Source organism: Anser brachyrhynchus, assembly GCF_964034855.1.
Source record: "Anser brachyrhynchus genome assembly, chromosome: 1".
Taxonomy (NCBI): Eukaryota; Metazoa; Chordata; class Aves; order Anseriformes; family Anatidae; genus Anser; species Anser brachyrhynchus.
The window spans coordinates 8,399,039-8,414,244 of record NC_137694.1 but is presented as its reverse complement, the minus strand read 5'-3'; the positions used below and the strand labels follow the sequence as shown (position 1 = coordinate 8,414,244).

The 15,206-nt window shown below is 43.1% G+C and overlaps 1 long non-coding RNA gene across 1 annotated transcript; it reads left to right on the top strand.

Moving 5' to 3' along the window:
- Positions 1 to 393: 393 nt before the first annotated feature.
- LOC308177850 lies at positions 394 to 14,956 on the top strand. The gene is made up of 4 exons (XR_013939455.1): positions 394 to 482; positions 7,660 to 7,741; positions 8,394 to 8,513; positions 13,921 to 14,956. It is a non-coding gene; the product is annotated as an uncharacterized lncRNA (long non-coding RNA).
- Positions 14,957 to 15,206: the final 250 nt, after the last annotated feature.

The following is a 15,206-nucleotide window of genomic DNA, read 5'->3' as shown; positions in this document are numbered from 1 at the left end:
GAAGCTCAATGTTTTCTGCTTTTCTAGGCTGCTGAGGCAGCATCCTCTTAGTGTTGATAAAAATTGCTTTGCAAAGGTTGTGCCTCTTTGGATTTATCACTATCAGCATGTGGCAGTGTTTGAGCTTCCAGCTAAAAAAAAAAAAAATTCAAATGGAATTTTACTGTACTTGCTTTGGGGCTGGTGCGTAAAACTGCTCTCTTAGCAGCTTCCAAGTCCCTGGAAACTTGGTCCCTGTGTCTCTCAGTTTCGTCACACCCCCTTATGCACTGCTGCTGATCTTTCCTTGCTGTTTATTTATTTCATTTAATAGTTTGGAGGCACCTTCTTTGTATTATTACTTTGGTTTGATTTTGGTTTCTCTCGTTGACAGGGTTTTACATAAGCACAAGGAAATGATTAATGTACTGCACATAGTGGGCAAAGAAGAGAGGAGAAAGTTGCTGAAGCAAGATTTTGAGGAAATTTTCATCTTAGAAAAAGTAAGTACGTGGGTCTATGTTAGCAAGCTGTGAGGCCCAATATGAGAGCAAAGTGATGCTGAGAATTTGACATCTACACTTCGTACCTTCTGGTGGCTGTGCTTTAGGCTAGCTCTGGTTCTGTGGTCTGGATGGCTGGTAGCAGTTAGCTCATGTTAGATGCTGCTATGCATATTCTGTTGTAATATTTTTCAGAAGGAGTACAGTTTGTGTTAGGAGAGCCATCCTCAATGTGTGCTATGTGGTGATGCTAAGGAGATACATGTAAGGAGTGCACTGCTAAGGTGAACCAAAGCCCTAATGGAAACACACCTGGAAAAAGAGATAATGCCCTTGGGCTGGATGCAGAACACCAGTGCTTTTACTCCTGGTATAGCAAAACATGCAGATGGATCTTCAGTGGGTACAAATTACTCTACATGAGCATCAGTGGATTAGCCTGAAACACACTGAAGATCTGGTCTATATTCTGTTTTAAAGACAAATACTTTGCATATCAAAGTGGTTGAGGCATACTAGCATTTGAATTTTCTGGGTGCCTATCTGGTTTGAATGGGGCTTTTTAACACTCAGCACCTTCCTAGGTGTAGGCATCTTGATTCCCTTGACAAAGCTACACAAAACAGCCCTTATGTCTGCTAACTGAACCCATGTTTCCTTCCTGCACTCTTACACCAGAGCCCTTGAGAAAGCTGGAAAAACTCTGGATCCTAAGGCAGACTCATACCCATTTCATGGGAAGCATAAAAGGTTAAATTCCAAGCCTCATCTATGCATTTGTTTCACAGAGTTCCTCATTCAATCCATAGTGCGCTATGAAGAAGCTGTGAAAGTTAATCCATTTTAGAGATGAATCAGGGCTGGCAACTGTCCTCAGCCACAGGTCAGTAAGCTCACAATGGATATGCATCCAGGTGCTCTCTGCTGAGAATAATTCCTTGAAAAACAAAACCTGATAAACGCTCAGTCTCTCACCACTCAGTTACTTTGGTAGTAGGTATCTGGCTCAGGGCTGAGTTGCACCTTGGCTCTAGGCAAGACAGAACTGCCAGACAATGGTAGTTTTTTGGATGAGAAACTTGAGGAAAAAAATATTGCACATACTGTCCCTCTGAGGAAAGATCCTTTTTGTGCCAAGCATTAATATTCTGCCTTTTCCTTTTGCATATTCCTGCTGGCACTATAATGCCCCAAAATAAAAACCTATCATGGAAAAAGCAGAAAACATAGGCAGAAAATATGATAAACCATCTTGTTTTGCTCAGCACATGGGCAAAGGACATAAAACATTTCTGATACTTGATTGATCACACTCAGAACTATAAATAGGAACAATGACCTGCTGAAATGGCCAGGTAGAAGAGTTGATTTAATTAGAGAAAATGCCTGCAGAATAAAGAATGTTGATCCCAGCATAGAAAATAAATAAATAAATAAATAATCACGTATATTGAAATTTAGATCTGCCCCAGTTCCAGATTTTGTTTCAGCTCCCGCTGTGAGATCTCTAACTTACTTCTGTGGTCAGGTCCAGAGAAGCAGGGGTTTGGGTATTTCTCTAAGTGTTACAAAAGAAGTTAATCTCCATTAACTTTGAAGAAATGTTAAGATCCTCATGCTGTCAATTTAAGTCTTACAGAAATTCATCTTTAATCTGAGTTTTAGTGTCAATGACCAGTTCATCCCCTTTAAGCAAAACTGAAGACATCACTGTCCAAACTCAAAAACTCTGAGTAAGATACCTGAAAAATATATTTTTGATACAAAACTGATTAGTATAATTTCTTTTATATCTATCAGCTGAGAAAATTTTGGAACAGTTTATGATTATTGCACTGTTCTTTTTTAAGGCTCCCATTTTCAAACACAATTTCAGTCTTTCCTTTAGAAGTTTTAACTTCTGTAGTCCAACACAGAACCACAGTGCATGCTTAGTGCACTACAGTTTGTTCACGTCCTTTATTCATTCTCATATATTTGAGTAAAATTGCAATGGCTAAAATACATACCATATTGGGAATTCTATTTGCTTCAACTTATAGCTGAGGCCAGCACCCTCCTCCCTTTTAAGAATTGTGAATACTGCCTACTCTTGGATTGTTCTGAAGTGTATGTTAGGTTATTTTTCCTGTTTGGTGAAAAATCATCCTCTGCTTTTAGCCTAATAAGTGAGAGTTTGGTAGCTCACAGGGAGCTTCTCAGTTGGGGTCATTTTGTTGTGCAGCTCATTTCTTTCTAAGCACAGCTGCTGGAGTTCAGCAGAGCAATCTCTAACAAAGCTATCTTAAGAAAAAACAATATAGCTGTTAGGAAATGTTATCACTTGGATTAACACAATTTTATCTGGGGGAAGGCTGTGCTAATGGGCGTCAGGGACTCTCGGGAAGAGAAAACTGTAAGATATGAGTATGCTCTCAGAACAGCAGTCTTTAGTATTGCAAAAGATATCTAATATCCTCCCAGTCTTTGGTCTGGGTTTTGAGCTTTCTGTGTTGTGTCATCTTTTGCCTCACTTGCTGACCCAGTCTCACCTGTCCAAGCAAGTTTATTACTGAAAAATCAAATTATCACTTTTGACATGGGAAATCCTAGGGCATGGAATCTGCTGTGCCAGCAAATGGAAAAAATCCTGAAGGAACAAAGAAGAGGACAAAATACTTTCTGAGTTAAAATAATCTTCTGGCAATAAATTTACGTACCTATATACTCATAAAATTAAAAAATATATAAATTTTAATAATAAACACTGATGTCAAATAACAAATTTTAGAAAATATTTGATGATGGATCTTGGAGTTACAAGCTACCCGTTTTCTCTACAGTCTTATAGAATAGCCATCACTGATTTTGAAGGAGTCCTCAGAGATTCATTCATGTCATTAATGTCTGTTACATGTGGTGGCTTCTCCGTTCCTCTCCTCGTAAGTTGTACATAATGTTCTGGTGGACTGCATGTTGAACACAAGGCAGCAGTGTTCTCTGGCAGCAAAGCAGGCCAACAGCCTCCTGGGCTGCATTAGTCAGAGCACTGCCAGCAAGTCAAGAGAGGTTATCTTTCTTCTCTGCTCAGCACTGAGGAGACTTGTCCAGGGTTCTGGGTCTAGTTTTGGGCTCCCCAGTACAGAACAGATATGGATGTACTGGGGCACATAATGCAAGAGGTCACAAAGATGTTTACAGGATGAGAGCATCTGACATATGAGGAAAGGCTGAGAGCTTAGGTTGCTCAGTCAGGAAAAGATGGCTCAGGGAAAATTTTATCTATCTCTATAAATAAATATAATTTGAGGGGGAGTAAGGATGGAGACAGACCCTTCACTGTGATGCTCAATGATGGGACAAGAGGCAATGAGCACAAACTGAAATACAGAAAATTCCATTAGAAAAAAAAAATCACTGCAAGGGTGACGAAACACTTGAACAGTTTGTCCAGACAGGTTGTGGAGTTTTTATCCTTGGAAATATTCAAACCCAACTGGACATAGCACTGGCAATCTGCCCTACCTGATCCGCTTTGAGCAGGGGAGGGTTGACTAAATGATCTCAACAGGTCTCTTCCTACGTCAACCGTGCTTTGATTCTATGATTTGTTAAAAATTATTCTGGCTATAAATAATCCCAAAACACAAGAAAGCTTGCAAATAGATTAAAACTTCTAGACCCACGTCTGCTTTCTGTGCAAATCTATGCAAAGCTATGCACAGTTCATTTCAATGATGTTCCAACTTCACTCCAATACTCCAGTTTTACCTTCAGGATATACATAAAAGCTGGCCAGTGTCAGCACTATCTTCAGACCAAGTACCTCACTTCCACTTTGAATTTAGTTCAAGTTCACACTGGCTCTGTCTCCTGAATATCACAAACCCTCTTAGAATGAGCTTGGGCCTTATCTGCACAGCAAGTCATGCAACCTCACTCCAGGAAGGAACAGCCACACTTTGCAGAGGGTGAAATTCAGGCTGTTAGCTTTCTAAAGGTTAGGCATCCTATCTGAATTAGTCATCTGTGTCTACCGGACACAATCTACAGATACAAAATGTACATTCCTAACATAAACTAGTTCTCTAGATTCTGCACAGTTAGTGGAAGGAAATAGCTAATCTCTTGCTTCAAGGCAGATGCCTAAAACCATTAGATGTCTCATTCTTTAGAAGTGCCTTTTTCTCTCCTCTGCCTATAAAAAGATTCTGAATAATTAACTCAGATACAGATGTTTATAATATAGATGTCTAAAATTAGATAAGCTGACTTTGACTGTCAAGGATCATGAACCCAGATGTCAAGTGAGCCTTGGTGTCTTGCTAGCTTGCTAACTGCTCTTAGCATGCTGGCACCATCATTAAGTCATGCCTGGCAGTGCATCAGCAGTAACAAGACTGGGAGGAGTACCTAATTTAGCCTAATCCCTAGTCTTATAGCTGCTCGTACACGGTAGTAAATTGGCACAACATTGCTCACCAGTGGATAACCTCAAATACCTGTTTCCCAGACATACCCTCTGTCTTCTCCACCCATCTACATGATGAGAAAGAGCATTTTCTTGTTCAGCAGTGCTTCCAAAATTTGTGGTCAGACATTTACCCTGCTGCTGAATATCTCTGTGAACTCAGGCATGTCTGCCAAACTCCTGTTCCCAGTTATTCAGGTCTTAGGATTCTGCTGAAGTTAATAGCTATAGGTTGGTTGCCTGAGAATCTTTGAAGGTCAGAGAACCGCTCTAGCACATGCAATGCTTAAAGTTGCAAGAGAACAATGTTCATCTGAACTTGTGCCATTAGAAACAACTCTTTACTTCACATCTCTGTGAACTGTTTTTACAGATATTATTTGTTGTGAAAGAAAACAAATAAACAAACAAACAAACAACAGAGCTATCTATCTGAAAGGAATCATGGAGGGGTTCAGATAAAGGGGAAGGAAGAGCAAAGCAAATGGGGTGTGACAGATAAATTCATGGCTTTCTTGAAAGTGTTGGTCCACCAATTAACTGGGGTAATAAAAGCACATGTTATGTAACTTTATGTCAAACAGCTCTCACTTTAATGCCTCTGAGTAATAGGCACAAAGAGAAAATGGAAGCTTTTATAAATACAGGAATTAGCTTCTGTAAGATGGATCTTTTTAAAGTTAGAAGTTTTCTTTAAGTATCTGAATGATACACGTTCAGATCTCTCATCGCCACTAGCCCACGAGCTGACAAAATAAACACTTTTACTATTAAATTCAAATCCCACTACCTGAAGGTATCTTCAGACAAAAAAGTACAACTTGTAACAACCTTTTATATACAGTACATCTGTTCCTATCTAAGTATACCAAGGGCAGCCTCTTTAAAGAAATCTTTCTTCTCATCAAGGTGGTGTTATACTGAGAACATACTCATTTGTATAGTAAATGCTGTGCTGAACAGCTTGCTTGGAAAGAGTCTTCTTTTTATAATTATCATTGTTATTATTATTATTATTAGCACATTCCTAGTTAGCACAAAACCATTACTCACTGTTGATCTATGGACTGCAGGTGCAGATTGTAAAACATATCATTATAGATTATTTTTTTTTAAGTCAGCAGTGAATACCACTGACAGCTTATAACAAAGCACAGATTTTTTTCCCCAGATGTCTTCCATTTTGGGAAAAGGCTTTAAGGTTTGTCTTTTCAGACATATAGTAATTCCGAGCCCCAGCTCTCTCAGCCTTTCTTATAGGAGAGTTGCTCCAGCCCTCTAATCATTTTTGTGGCCCTCCTCTGGACCCACTTGAACAGGTTCACGTCTTACTTGCACTGGGGGCCCCAGACCCCAGTGGATGCAGGACTCAAAGTGAGGCCTCACAAGGGCAGAGCAGAGGAAAATAATCCCCTCTCTCCACCTGCTGGCCACTCTTGTACTCCTTGTTTCAGCCCAGGATGCAGTTGGCCTTCTGGGCTGCAAGCACACGCTGCTGGCTCATGTCAAGCTTTTTGTCCACCAGAACCCCTATGTTCTTCTCTATAGGGCTGCTCTCAATGAATTCTCTTCCCAGTCTGTACTCATGTCTGGGACTGCCCTGACCTAAGTGCAGCACCTTGCACTTAGACTTGTTGAACCTCAGGTGTTCACGTGGGCCCACTTCTCAAGCTTGTCCAGGTTCCTTTGGATGGCATCCCTTCCTTCTGTTGTATCAACACCACCACTCACCTTGGTGTCATCTGCAAACTTGCTGAGGGTGCACTGTCTATCCCACTGTCTATGTCATTGATAAAGATATTAAACAGTACCCATTTCAAGACAGACCCCTGAGGGAAACTGCTTGTCACCAGCCTCCACCTGGACATAGAGACATTGACCACCACTTTCTGGGTACAGCCTTCAAGCCAATTCCTTATCCACCGAATAGTCCTCCCATCAAATCTATATATCTCCATTTTGGAGACCGGGATGTCATGTGGGACCATGTTGGAGGCCTTACAGAAATCCAGGTAGATGACATCTGTCAGTCTTCCCTTGTTAAGTGGTGCAGTCACTTCATCATAGAAGGCTACCAGATTGATCAGGCACAATTTGCCCTTGGTGAAGCCAAATGTTCACAACAAAAGTAAAGGCAAATGTTCACAACATTTGTAAATATTTGTAAATGAAGGCAAATGTTCACAGCATTTTATAAATGAAAATAGTAAGAAACTTTTTTTTTGTAGTATTTATATTGCTAAAGCCTTTCTCATTATAAAGAAATGGTGCAGCAAAAAAAGCAGTCTGTAGGAAAGAAGAATTATTCAAGGGAAGAATTCTGAAGGCTTGCAATTGGTCCATGGGGACTTATTTGCAAACAGCCTGACAACAGCACTGCTCACCAAACCCTTGGGTGCTGTCCCTGCAGAAGCATGGTTTTTCTCTTCACTCCAACTCTTTATATACCAAGTTAATAAGATGTTCAGGATTTGCAAACACTTCCATGGTTAAATAAGTTATTCAGAAAATTACAAACAGCTCCACAGAGGGAGGACTCCACTATTGATCCACCTCTAACAAGAACTTTAATACTGAAATATTTGACAGGCTAATGTCATAACACTTCTACATCTCTAGCTATTTATAGGTTTCCTAAGTACTCGTAATCATCACGTTCCAGTAAAGCATACTAGATGATTCCTAATTTTTGTTTTGATGTCAATGCTTTCTTTTATTTTGGACAAGCTAACAGACATTTCTGAGTGTCAGTAAAATGGGGAGTCTTACAGTTCAAGAAAGCAGAGACTGAAAGAAGAGAACATTGCAGGTTAGTTTTCTTTCTCTCCTGATACTCCCCTTTTATTAGCAATTTCCTGAAATAGAATTATATAAGTTCTTAATTAATAACATAGAAGCATATTTTATATTTTACTTCTCTTTCTTTGGAGACTATTAAAACAAAAATGATTTCCTATCTTAGAGCATTATTAGATCAAGTTAATTTTTGTAAATAGCTTTCACCATGAAAATAAGCTTGAATAAATTCCTTAACGAAAGGTGTGAGAAAACAAAATGCCTAGGTGATTTTAAATAGATTTTTTTTAACAGTTGGTCATAGTATGTGTTGTTACAAATATAGATGATATATTTTCTGTCTGTAATGCATGATATTTCAAGAAGCAAAAGTAAATATTTGAGCTGGTACAATTCTCAAGGAAATTATATCTTTTGAAATTGAAGTTCTTCCATGTCTTGGGTGGATCTTAGCTCTTTCCAATTATCCCAGAGATAAATCTATAAGATTCCTCTGACTTGAGTATTTATGTATGTGATATTACTGCATCAGAGCATTCGGCAGGCTCTGATGCTTGCTTTTTTTTTTTTTTAATACTGCATGTTTTTTATAAAGGAGACTGGAGTATGGAATTTTCTTGGTCTTAAATTAATGTCCTAATCAAAGTTTATTCTGGCTCCCACAGGCAAAGATGATACTTTAATTCTCTGCTGTCACAAGAAGCACAGGGAAAAGACAAGAGAGGTGATTTCCATGTACTGAAGTCAGGTCTTTTCTACGCAAATACAATTACTCAAGCTAACAGGTAAGCTGTGATTTTTTAACAGGAAAGGAAATAAGTAAATTTAATTAACAATGTATTTATGAAGAGTCTGAAAAAAAAACGAATAGTCCTACCTCTCTGAAGTGTACATTTTAACCCATGAAAATAAAAGATGACATTAGACCTGTATAACATACCACAATATACAGAAATTTCTCATAAGACCAATATTATGTTCATTGCATATTAAAAATCCCCTTGATTTTCAAAAATATGCAGTTAATTTTAGAATTATTTTTCTGTTTCACTATATTCAGACATCAGCATGTTCCTTTCATTGTAATATATATATTTAGCCAATTTAGGGTGAAAAACTATTATCTCCCTGCTTGTGATAGCATGTGGTCCCTTTGCATAAGCTGAAATAAGTGAACTGAAGGACAATGTCAGCTGCTTATGCAGACAGCCAGCTTACGGTACTACAGAGAGATGGTACACATGAAACAAGAGTGTCACATTTAAATGGCAGCATACAGACATACACACCCTGCATGAGTTCCTCAGCCTGCACCACCTTAACATCCAGAGGCCCTTTCTGACAGGTTTAGAGTAAGTAATTGTGTCAGGATTGCTTATGAGCCTCAGTGTCCTGGCAAGGATGTTCAGATCCTTTATGTTGTGACAATCTCAGCTAGCCATGGGGGAGCCTGTGAATTAAATCAGCAAAGGAAGAGCTGGGTGTAGCATTCTTAATGTGGATTAGAGACACATGCAAGATGAAAACTTGACTCCCTCACTCTCAAGAGAACACCTGTTGCAGTTTAACCCGGCAGGCAGCTAAGAACCACACAGCAGTTAGCTCACTCCCCCTCCTGCACCAATAACGAGGTGGGAGAGAGAAATGACAAAAGAAAAAAGGTAAAAAAACTAAAAAACTCATGGGTTGAGATAAAGACAGTTTAATGAGACAGAAAAGGAATAATAATAAGAACAACAACAATAATACAAGGCAAGTGATGTACAATGCAATTGCTCTCCACCCTGAATGATGTCCAGACCATCCTTGAGCAGTGATCACTCCTCCTAGCCCCAGCCAGCTCTCCCACATTTATTGTTCTGCATGGCGTCATATTGTATGGAATATCCCTTTGGTCAGCCTGGGCCAGCTGTCCTGGTTCTATCCACTCCCAGCTTCTGGTGCACCCCCAGCCTCATTGCTAGGAGGGCAGCACAAGAAGCAGAAAAGTCCTTGCCTCTGTGTAGTACTGCTCTGCAACAACTGAAAACATTGGTGTGTTATTGGGATTATTCTCGTCCCAGCTAAAACCGAGACAAAACTTCAGTTACTCTGAAGAGTCTGATCCCTTCTGCTCCATAGAATAACAGATGTGCTGAGGTTTCTCAGTTTCTATCTTTTTTAGCATGGGATGTTATGAGGTAGCTCACTGTCATGTTTAGACTGAGTTTTCAGGACCAATTCAGAGAGACTGAGTTTTCTAAATAATCCTTTCTCTGGGAAACCCCTATAATTTAAAACTCCTTCAGCATGTGTTTTTCAGTCCAAAAAAAAAAAAAAAAAAAGTCTTTCCAATTTAATTTTTATTTGCAACCTAAGTATTTTGCTGGAATCCCATCTGCTTTCCCTAAGTGATCAACGCCTAAAAGAATTTTTACAAATATGCTCTTGCTCAGGCAGCATTTTCATAGAATCATAGAATATCCCGAGTTGGAAGGGACCCATAAGGATCATCAAGTCCAACTCCTGGCACCTCACAGGTCTGCCCAAAAGTTTAGACCATGTGACTTTAGGCAGGTGACCTGCCTCTCCACTCCCTCTCGCGAGGAAGTTGTAGACTGCGATGAGGTCCCCCCTCAGCCTCCTCTTCTCCAGGCTGAACAGGCCCAGTGACCTCAGCCACTCCTCATACGTCTTCCCCTCTAGGCCCTTCACCATCTTCGTCACCCTCCTCTGGACACTCTCCAACAGTTTAATGTCCTTTTTGTACTGTGGTGCCCAGAACTGCACACAGTACTCGAGGTGAGGCCGCACCAGCGCAGAGTAGAGCGGGACAATCACTTCCCTTGACCGACTAGCAATGCCGTGCTTGATGCACCCCAGGATATGGTTGGCCCTCCTGGCTGCCAGGGCACACTGCCGGCTCATATTCAACTTGCTGTCAACCACAACCCCCAGATCCCTCTCTGCAGGGCTGCTCTCCAGCGTCTCGTCGCCCAGTCTGTACATATAGCCAGGGTTGCCCCGTCCCAGGTGCAGCACCTGGCACTTGCTCTTGTTAAACTTCATGTAGTTGGTGATCGCCCAGCTCTCCAATCCGTCCAGATCTCTCTGCAAGGCCTTTCCACCCTCATCTGAGTCCACAACTCCTCCAAGTTTAGTGTCATCAGCAAATTTGCTCAGAACACCTTCTAGTCCTACATCCAAATCATTTATAAAAACATTGAAGAGGACTGGCCCTAAAATGGAGCCTTGGGGGACCCCACTAGTGACCACCCGCCAGCCAGATGTGGCCCCGTTTACCACAACCCTTTGAGCCCTGCCCGTCAGCCAATTGCTCACCCATGGTATGATGGTTTTGTTTAGCTGTATGCTGGACATTTTGTCCAGTAGGATCCTATGGGAAAACCGTGTCAAAAGCTTTGCTGAAGTCCAAAAAGATCACATCAGCTGGCTTCCCTTGATTGACTACATGGGTGATCTTATCATAAAAGGAAATCAAATTTGTTAGGCAGGACCTACCCCTCATGAACCCATGTTGGCTGGGACCAATGACTGCATTGTCCCCCAGGTGCGCTTCAATAACTTCAAGGATCATCCTCTCCATAATTTTACCAGGCACTGATGTGAGACTGACAGGCCTGTAATTGTTAGGGTCTTCTTTCTTACCCTTCTTGAAAACTGGCACAACATTTCCCGGCTTCCAGTCCAATGGGACCTCACCAGATTCCCAAGATCGTTGAGAAATAATTGAGAGAGGTCCCGCGATGACGTCTGCCAGCTCTTTAAGTACTCTGGGATGAATCCCATCCGGACCCATGGACTTGTATGGATCCAGGTGGAGCAGCAAATCCTGCACACGTTCAGGGTCGGTTGGGAGTTCATCATTCCCACCGTCATGGTCCTCCAGCTCAGGGTACCCTGGGTCTCGAAGCCCATCATCAGCACTGAAGACAGAGGCGAAGGCGGCATTAAACGTCTCTGCTTTGCCTGTCATTGTCTGTGAGGAGACCCTCCCCATCTAGTAGCGGACCTATGTTTTCTTTGGTTCTCCTTTTTCTGTTCACATATCTAAAAAAAACTTTTTTATTGTCTCCCACAGACATGGCCAGCTTCAACTCTAGTTAGGCTTTGGCCATACGAATTTTCTCCCTACAAACACAAACAGCATCCCCATATTCCTTCATCGTCGCCTGACCCTCCTTCCAGCAGCCATACACTTTCTTTTTTCGCCTTAGCTCCAGTAGAAGATCCCTGGTCAGCCAGGCCAGCCTTCTGCCCCGCTTGCCTGACTTCCGATATTTTGGAATCGCCTGATCTTGAGCTTTTAGGAGGCAGTGCTTAAAGATGGACCAGCACTGATGGACACCAATGCCTTCAAAAGCAGTTTCCCAGGGGACCTTGCTGACTAATTCCCTGAGCAGCCTGAAGTCTGCTTTCCCCACATCTAGGGCTGAAGTTTTGGTGGCTGTTTTCCTTCTGTCACCATAAATTCTAAACTCAACCACTTCATGGTCACTATGACCAAGACGGCCGCCAATTGCCACGTCTCCCACAAGACCCTCTCTGTTCTCCAGCAACAGATCTAGGAGGGCGCCTTTCCTAGTTGGCTCACTTAGCACCTGCACCAAGAAGTTATCATCTATGTTCTTTATGAACCTCCCGGACTTGCTCGTGTCAGCCGTGTGGTGATCCCAGTTGATGTCTGGCAAGTTAAAATCCCCCATTAAGACGAGGGGAGTCGATCTCAAGGCATCTCTTAGTTCTGCAAAGAATAATTCATCAGAGTTGTTGTCCTGGCCGGGTGGTCTGTAATAGACTCCCACAACGACATCCCCTTTATTTGTTTGTCCCTTAATCCTTACCCAGAGGCTCTCAACTTTGCCATCGCCAACTTGAAGTTCCACACAGTCCAGCCCATGCTTCACATACATCGCCACCCCACCACCTCACCTACCCTGCCTGTCCCTCCTGAAGAGCCTGTAACCATCTATTGCAACACACCAGCCACAGGACTCATCCCACCAGGTTTCGCTTATGCTGATGATGTCGTAGCTGTGGGACTGGGCCAAGACTTCCAGCTCATCCATTTTATTCCTCATACTGCGTGCATTTGTGTAGAAGCACTTCAAATGCGCCTCCCTACATGCAGCACCTTGTGTAGCTGACCAAAGGGCCTCACTAGGACACAGTCCCTCTGATTCTAGCACACCATCTCTTAGCTCGTCATTGGCGTGCCTGGTTCTATCCCCTTCCCCCTTCGACTCTAGTTTAAAGCCCTGTCTATCAGTCCAGCCAACTCCTGAGCAAAAATCCTCACCCCTCTCTGAGAGAGGTGCATCTCATCTGGTGCCAGCAGGCCTGGGGTCACATAGACCTTCCTGTGATCGAAAAACCCAAAATTCTGCCGGTTGCACCAGCCCGAAGCCACGTGTTAATGTGATGAGTCTGCTTGTCAGCTTCGATCCCTCCTATCGGAAGGACAGAGGCAAACACAACCTGTGCCCCTGATCCTTTAAGCAGTCGCCCCAAAGCCCTAAAGTCCCTTTTGATCGCTCTCGGACTTCTCGTTGCTACCTCGTCATTACCAGCCTGAAAGACCAGTAGCAGGTAGTAGTCGGTGGGCCATACCAGGCACTTGACTATCTTAGCGAAGTCTCTCACCCGAGCCTCAGGGAGGCAACAGACTTCCCTGTGGGTAGGGTCCGGTCGGCATATTGGGCCCTCTGTCCCTTTCAAAAGGGAGTCCCCCATGACAATAACCCTTCTTTCTTTTTTGAGAGCTGATGTAGCAATGTGGGGGGTAGGGGACCTTGCCTTAGGCATCCTCACCAACCGGGACGGGCTTTCGCCTGCTTCGTTGTTCTGGTTGTCATGTTCTAGAGCTTCGTACCTGTTATATAAGGGTAGATGGGAAGGTGAGGTGGGCAGGACAGGGCTCACCTACGCCCCCGAACAGGAACCTGCCTCCATTCCCCCCCTTGGCTTAGGTCCCCTCCTGCTGCCTGGCGGGATGAGGGAACTTTTGTCTTCTGTGTAGCAGGAGACATTTGTGCTATGGCAGGTTCGTGAGTCTGTCTCAGAGAGGGCAGAGTACACCTCCACCAGTCAATTTCCCTCTCTGACTCCCTGATGCTCCTGAGCCTGCTCACCTCCTCCCGAAGCTCCGCTACCTGGCTGAGCAGCTCTTCAACCTTGGCACACCTCCCACAGGCATAACCCTCGCCGCTGCTGTTGGATACCGACAGAAGACTCGGGCACACCCTGCAACCCAAGACCTGGATGGCTGTGTGTTTCCCCGAGCCCTCCGTCTGAGTAGCCACGTCGGTGACTGCGGCTGGAGAGGCCGCAAGAGATGCAGAGGCCATGGTTGTCTGCCTGGTTGAAACCATGGCCAGGTTCCTTGCAGGCAGGTTACAGGTACCGAAGGGAAAGACCACTGCAAAAGACCGGCGAGGAGCTCTCCCTGCTCGCCCTGCCTGCGCAAAGTGCCGCACCACTCCCTTCTGATGCACCACGCCCTGTTTGCCCGCCCTGTTCGCCGCGCTCCTGGTCGCTCACGCTCCCTAAGGGCTGCTTTTGAACGGCCGGGGAGGGGTCGCTGCTGGCTCCGCCTACGGCTCGTCAGCCTCCCTCGCGAGGGCTGCCGGGTCCTGGCGGCTCCCTCGAGCGGCCTCGATGCCGGAAAAAAAGCCCTGCCTGTCCCAGTCCCCAGCTCCGCTGCAGAACGGGTCTGCCCCGGAGCCGATCGCCTCGGCAAGTGGTATATTTTGGTATATTCTGTTGCAATTAGATATCACAAATGCATGTTAACTCCAGATTCTGAAATTATGTGGCATGTCTAAACACGAAAGAATATGAATAATAATAGTTATTATGAATAATAATAGTTAACAGCAGTTAGGTAATTACTTGCTCCAGAATATTTACCTTGTTTCCTTTCACATTTGAAATTATCAGGGAAAATGATGGGCTGAGTTTCAATCTCTTTTGTCACTTGAGGTTTGTCATCTGACCTTTAACTGGAGCTGATGAAGGAGAAGTCAGATGGTATGGCAGTCCAGTATTTCATTATCTGTTACCTCCAAAGGACCTAACTCTTATCTAGCACAGGTCACAGCTTGGTGACTTCTGCCAAGCCTCATGGGGATAAAAGCCTGTCACTCATATATATTGTGGCCTTTGCTTCAAAAACATCAGGATCAAACAAGCTTAGGGAAGGCATTAATTTTCAGATGAGCTGAGTTTTCTAAGCCTGTGAGTTTAAGTTTAATATAGCAAATGAGATCCTTACTGCAGTCTTTTTACTATGGGAAAAAAAAAAAAGAAAAAAAAAAGTTTTGTGATTGTCTTCAGAAATATCAATGTCCATTTCTATAATCTTTTGGTCTGTGAAATTTAGTGCAAAGATAAGCCATAATGATGTCAAAATGTTAATACTTAGTTGACCAAATGATATTATTTCTGGTAAGTATTATAACCTGCTCCAGAAGCTACAG